The 7103-nt window shown below is 27.0% G+C and overlaps 1 long non-coding RNA gene across 1 annotated transcript; it reads left to right on the plus strand.

Moving 5' to 3' along the window:
* The first annotated feature begins 600 nt into the window (after nucleotides 1–600).
* On the plus strand, nucleotides 601–4589 carry LOC129989495 (uncharacterized). The gene is made up of 3 exons (XR_008785780.1): nucleotides 601–665; nucleotides 2350–2525; nucleotides 4447–4589. It is a non-coding gene; the product is annotated as an uncharacterized LOC129989495 (long non-coding RNA).
* The last annotated feature ends 2514 nt before the right edge of the window (nucleotides 4590–7103 follow it).

Genomic DNA, 7103 nt, shown 5'->3' on the forward strand with positions numbered 1-7103 from the left:
TAGTCCAAATTACGAGTTCGAATTTTTTGATAATTGCATATTTTCTTTTATATAATTCATGTACGAAAAATATGTTAAAAAAATAACTTAAAAATCTATTTTAGCAATAATATTGGTCAGCGTGACTCTTTATGAGTTACAATCCCTATTTTAATTGCTACTAAAACCTTGATTTTGATTGATGTCAAATCAAACAACGAATCTAATAAAATGAAGATCACTGAATGCGTAATCAGGATGTATCTTGCTACACCAGATACAAAAAATAAATGAATGAATTCGTACCAAGAACGTAAGAGTCATTTTTCTTTGCTGTTTTTTTAATAATAAACAAAGAGTAACACCTGGAATCATCTGCAACTTTTTTTCTGTATAACGGTCTTCATAGAACAAAGAAGAAATTGAATGAGGAACTAATCAATGAGGGAAGAATGCCGAATGCAAGGTTGTTGTTGAATTTCTTTCAGCCACACCCTTAAAAATGCGCGGAAGATAATCGAGGATTTCCCACTATAAGGAGAATTGACCTTGGAACTTGAACTGCAGGTGGTACCATCCAGAGGATTTTTTTTAAATCCTTAAGAGTATAAAAGTCCATTTCGGAGATTGCTAAATCATACTTTTTAGTTCCGAACTAGAAAAGATCTTCCAACATGCAATCCTTGGTAAGTAACTTGGCTTTTAATTCGCAACTTATTCTTCACCTCATCTATAAAGTAATTTTTTTTTTAATATAATGCATTTACTCTATATCTATCTCACTGAATTAATAAGATTTTAATAATACTAATTTTTCAAATATATAAATGACCCAGTAATCCTAAAGTCTTTTAGGGTTGCTCTCTTATCTTTACATATGGGAGTCGAAATTTTATTTCACACACTAATTATGGAAAATCTTAGTAACATCTGCATAAGTTTGACCAACAAAGATATCACACTTTCCCTTTATCAAGAATTTTCGGCTTAAAGAATTCACTAGTTACTCTAGACCTAATAGAAATGTGCAACAATAATAAACATCTTAATAAAAGAGACAAATTATTTTTTTAAAACAAAACGAGTTAGAAATTTGCAGCTGAAGTAAATATTAAACTCAGTATTGCATTCAATGCTTAAAGACTTTGTATGAACTATAAAAATGTTAAATATTTTATTTTGATAGGACGTAAATTTCAGAAATTTAATTCATATTTTAAGATATAACTTATAACATTCGATGTGAAAGTCTTTATAAACCTTCATTTTTTCTTACAATAACAACTTTGATTATTCATTTAATTATTTTTTAATTTTGAACTTTTATGTATTAAAATTTCACAGAAAAATTATTAAAAGGTTAATTAAAAGAAATAAAAGTTCTTATCGCCTAAATTTCAAACATCTTTTCTTTTTCAATTAAAAGTATGAAATGAGTAAGGACTTATAATGTGGTAAACGTAAAAAGAGTTTGGTACTCTTCGTTGTCGTTAAAAGAAGTGAACAAATGAGGACTAAAAGGAACATTTCTGCATCCCATATGAGCATTTTTTTTTTAATTCTCCAATATTTTGGTTTTTAATTCATACAGCATTTATCACTCTCAGTCCTCAATGACTTTCAAACAAACTTGTAACTAAAATTTTCTCAGTTACTAATTTTAAAATAAAAAAAAAACTTAAAATTAGTGACGATGATGGCTTGTCCACGTTACCACGATAAGAAGGGTGCAGTAGCTTCTGAGGGTAGGGACCCCTAAGCACCCGAGGGCAGAAATCTGACTTCTAGTTCATATGAACATGACACTCACTTGTACAACTCCTTTTTACAGGGGCGGTCTTTTTCACACACCTCACAGACAGAACACAGTGTGAAGAACAGCCATGCCCGAACCAGGACTCAAACCCGTGATGCCAGATCACGGGGAAGACGCGCTACCCCTAGACTAGGATGGCCGCCTCGAATCCGTATTCGGGAAATATTCAATACATAAAATAAACATAATCGTTACAAAAAGTAAATAAAGAGTGTTTAAAATTTATAAGACAGTCCTGCATTACAATAATTTACTTTCTGCATTGACAATGAAAAATAGAAATAAAATATTTCACTTGAAAAATACAAACAAAAATTTCTTTAAAATTTCCTTTTACGTAATTTCTATCAGAAAAAAAAATCCAGCAATCAATTAATTTTTTTTGCTTTAATTTTCAAAAATATTTTCATTTAATTTTCCTTAAAAATGTCAGTTAATTACAATTGATACTAATTTTATATTAAACAAAAATGTAGTGCCATTTTTCATAGAAAAATTTTGCTATTCCTTTTATTTTTATTTCATTTCTGTAATTTTCTATATCTTTTCTGCAGTTTTTTCTCCTCGTCTTGGTGGCTTTGGTAGTGTGCACTCTTGCACAGTGGCCTTACTACGGTGGCTACTACGCTGGCTACAACCCCTACGTTGCTGCCCCTCATGTCTACAATTACTATGGAGCCTACAACCCAGCTTTGAGCTACTTGTGGAAGAAATGAAGAAATAAGAAAAGGTAAAACACATTCGATTTCTTAATGTATAAATTTAAATATTACAACCAGATGTGGAAGTCATTTTAAACATTTTTGTTCCAAACAATAGGAATTTATAAATCTTTTGCTTTGCTCCCAGAAATTTTTGATTTTTTTTCCCTCAGTTTTTCTCAGTGTAGTTATTTGCGCTGTAAGCTACAAACAAAAATGACTTTTGTAAAAGTTAATTGTTTACAAGTGAAATTAGATGGCAGAATAGGTTTTTTTGTAAGTAATTCACCACTTACTGCAATGAGCGTCAATAAAAATTATAAATATCATTCCTATAATCAGAGTAGAGGCATGAAGCAGTCAAACTCATGCCTCAGAAATTAAGTTTTAATTGACTTTGATTCATTTTTCTGCATCATTACCACATCTTAAAGCTACATAATGAATGATTATTTTAGATGAATCTCTTAATTTTGAAATATAATTGGGCATCACATTACTCCAACTCAATAAGATGAGGACTTGGGTGTTATGAATCTTATGGTTTGTGCATGTATTGTCCCATTCCATACAATATTATGTATTGTAAATTTAAAAAGATGACTTTTGAAGTTTATGGAATCTAATTGTTGTCAAGTCAAATTTGATGTTTTTTTTAAATAATTTATCGCATGCATCAATGAACGTCAAAAATTATAAATTTTATTCATGTAATCGGAGTATAACCATGAATCCATCAAACTCATAACTCCAAAATTTAACCTTTAATTGACCTTGATTCATTTTTGCGTCATTGTCGAATCTAAAAGCTACATAATGAATGATCTATTGGATATGAACTTCTTAGTTTTTAACTGTGATTGGATAACACATAGCTCTTACTCAATAAAATAAGGACTTGTACATGGTTTGTACATGAATTGTCCCATTTCAAAGCTACAATATTATGTATTGAATATGAGTTCCTTAATTTTGAATCGTGATTGAATATCTCATAATTCCGTCTGACTAAGTTGAGAACTTTTGAAATGTATGTTTCATACATATATTTTTGACACACAATGCAGACGGATTTCAAATCTGTGGAGAAGTTCAAAACTCATAAACTTTAGAGATCACCTTAGTAAAATGTAAGGAAAATTGGTGAAAAAAACATTCTACTGAAAAAAGTTGAAGAGAATTTTTTTAGGGCACAGCAATAGATTTCGATCATTAACTTCATTAAAATAAAGGGGTTAGAATCTCAGAAATCAATACCTTTTATTTTTATAATTACATATATAATTTTATGTAAGGTAATGGATACATTTATGCATTAAATGTAACTTTCTCTCTTAAACATTGTTTAAAGAATAAAATGAATCTAAAAGTACTAAATATTTTTGAAGTATTTATTGCCTAATTATTTGAGTTACTTTTTTAAAAATTATTAATATTTTACAACAAATTATATTTGTTTACTCAAACAGTACATGTAAATTAATACTGAGAACAACACATAATTATAGATTACACAAATTTCAATTGTGATTAATGGATGGGACAGATTTCAATTGTACAACTAATGTGATTAATGGATTGGACAAATTTCAATTGCTTGAGTAATGCGATTAATGTATTGGACAAATTTCGATTGTTTAAATAACGTGATTAATGGATGGGACAGGTTTCAATTGTATAACTAATGTGATTAATGTATTGGACAAATTTCGATTGTTTAAATAACGTGATTAATGGATGGGACAGGTTTCAATTGTATAACTAATGTGATTAATGGATTGGGAAAATTTCAATTGCTTGGCTAATGGGATTAATGTATTGGACAAATTTCGATTGTTTAACTGACGTTAATAGTTTGGACAAATTTCACTTGCTTAACGAAGGCAAGAAATTTACTTTATTTTTTATTACGCTATGTTGAAATTTATGAAATTATTTCTTTCTTTACAGATATGAAGACTCAAATACTGGATTGAAGATGTTACTGTCTTTCGGGATTACTTCATTCAAACAATACTTATTTGATTGTGAATCATTGTAAAACAATTACAAGAAAATTTTATAATATGATTAATAAAAGAACTATACTGCAATTTGTCTCAGATTTGATATTTTATTATAATTTTTCTTTTTGTAGTCCAAATATTTCAAGCCTTTAATACATTTTTCACTCATTTCGTTTTTTCACCAAAATTTTATTTTAATATGGTAACATGGTAATATATTATCTATAAATTGCATAATTTGGATATTGTTACATGTAAACTCCCTAGATCCATTGGACATAGAGCTATCAAATTTACTTTTTCTGTAGTAAATGCTCATAAGAAGGGATTTTCAAGATTTGAAAAGGATCTTTAATTAATTAATATTAATCGATATTATTTTAATACTGTAGCATAAAAGCTATTTTTACACAATTTTCAGTTTGAACAAATTAAATTCTCGCAATGACCAATTTGATTCCCCCACTCTCGTATAGTTTTTACTTTAGTTTCAATTAATTTTCAAAATTTGTTTAAAACTCTATTTTAGAAGTGCTTTTTATTGTTGCAATAAAATCAAAATAAATTGTATTATTTCGTAAAATCTAACATAGTTAATAATTCTCAGATAAAAAAAAAATAATTCCTTTCTTTGAACATTCATTTCAAAATATAATTTTCCCTTCCCTTTTTATTAATACGATGATGGCTTTGGATTAGCGATTTTCTACGTAAATTGTATGATGTTAAAATTGGTAAGCAAAGAATGCAACAATTGATGCAATAAGGTTTGATTAAACAAATGAATCAAACTTAAAACATCCTCATGTTACGGAATTTTGAACCAGAGATTCGAAACACCAATTTTACTTACTCATACACGAAGTATACAAAAAGAAAATATTATAATCTTTGAAAAATTCAAACTCGAGATCTTGACTGATCTCGAAATTACCTACTTTTCTGATTTTTAAAAAATATTAATGGATTGGTGTGTTTCTGTCTGTCTGACAACATGATGATACAAAACCGCTTTGAGCTAAGTAGATTGACATTAGTTTATAATATTTACAACAAATTTGTAGTTTTTATCAAATTTTGAATGATTTTCATTTAGAGAAAGTTCATCTTTCGACATTTCAAATATTATTAGTATATAATATTCATTAGTGTATAATATTTACAACAAATTTGTAGTTTTTATCAAATTTTGAATGAACTCCATTCAGTGAAAGTTCATCTTTCGACATTTCAAATATTATTAGTATATAATATGTACAACAAATTTGTAGTTTTTATCAAATTTTGAATGAACTCCATTCAGAGAAAGTTCATCTTTCGACATTTCAAATATTATTAGTATATAATATTTACAACAAATTTGTAGTTTTTATCAAATTTTGAATGAACTCCATTCAGTGAAAGTTCATCTTTCGACATTTCTAAATATTATTAGTATATAATATTTACAACAAATGTGTAGTTTTTATCAAATTTTGAATGAACTCCATTCAGTGAAAGTTCATCTTTCGACATTTCAAATATTATTAGTATATAATATGTACAACAAATTTGTAGTTTTTATCAAATTTTGAATGATCTCCATTTAGAGAAAGTTCATCTTTCGACATTTCAAATATTATTAGTATATAATATTCATTAGTGTATAATATTTACAACAAATTTGTAGTTTTTATCAAATTTTGAATGAACTCCATTCAGTGAAAGTTCATCTTTCGACATTTCTAAATATTATTAGTATATAATATTTACAACAAATGTGTAGTTTTTATCAAATTTTGAATGAACTCCATTCAGTGAAAGTTCATCTTTCGACATTTCAAATATTATTAGTATATAATATGTACAACAAATTTGTAGTTTTTATCAAATTTTGAATGATCTCCATTTAGAGAAAGTTCATCTTTCGACATTTCAAATATTATTAGTATATAATATTTACAACAAATTTGTAGTTTTTATCAAATTTTGAATGATCTCCATTTAGAGAAAGTTCATCTTTCGACATTTCTAAATATTATTAGTATATAATATTTACAACAAATGTATAGTTTTTATCAAATTTTGAATGAACTCCATTCAGTGAAAGTTCATCTTTCGACATTTCAAATATTATTAGTATATAATATGTACAACAAATTTGTAGTTTTTATCAAATTTTGAATGATTTTCATTTAGAGAAAGTTCATCTTTCGACATTTCAAATATTATTAGTATATAATATTCATTAGTGTATAATATTTACAACAAATTTGTAGTTTTTATCAAATTTTGAATGAACTCCATTCAGAGAAAGTTCATCTTTCGACATTTCAAATATTATTAGTATATAATATTTACAACAAATTTGTAGTTTTTATCAAATTTTGAATGAACTCCATTCAGTGAAAGTTCATCTTTCGACATTTCTAAATATTATTAGTATATAATATTTACAACAAATGTGTAGTTTTTATCAAATTTTGAATGAACTCCATTCAGTGAAAGTTCATCTTTCGACATTTCTAAATATTATTAGTATATAATATTTACAACAAATGTGTAGTTTTTATCAAATTTTGAATGAACTCCATTCAGTGAAAGTTCATCTTTCGACATTTC

The sequence above is a fragment of the Argiope bruennichi genome, chromosome 10, assembly GCF_947563725.1.
Source record: "Argiope bruennichi chromosome 10, qqArgBrue1.1, whole genome shotgun sequence".
Taxonomy (NCBI): Eukaryota; Metazoa; Arthropoda; class Arachnida; order Araneae; family Araneidae; genus Argiope; species Argiope bruennichi.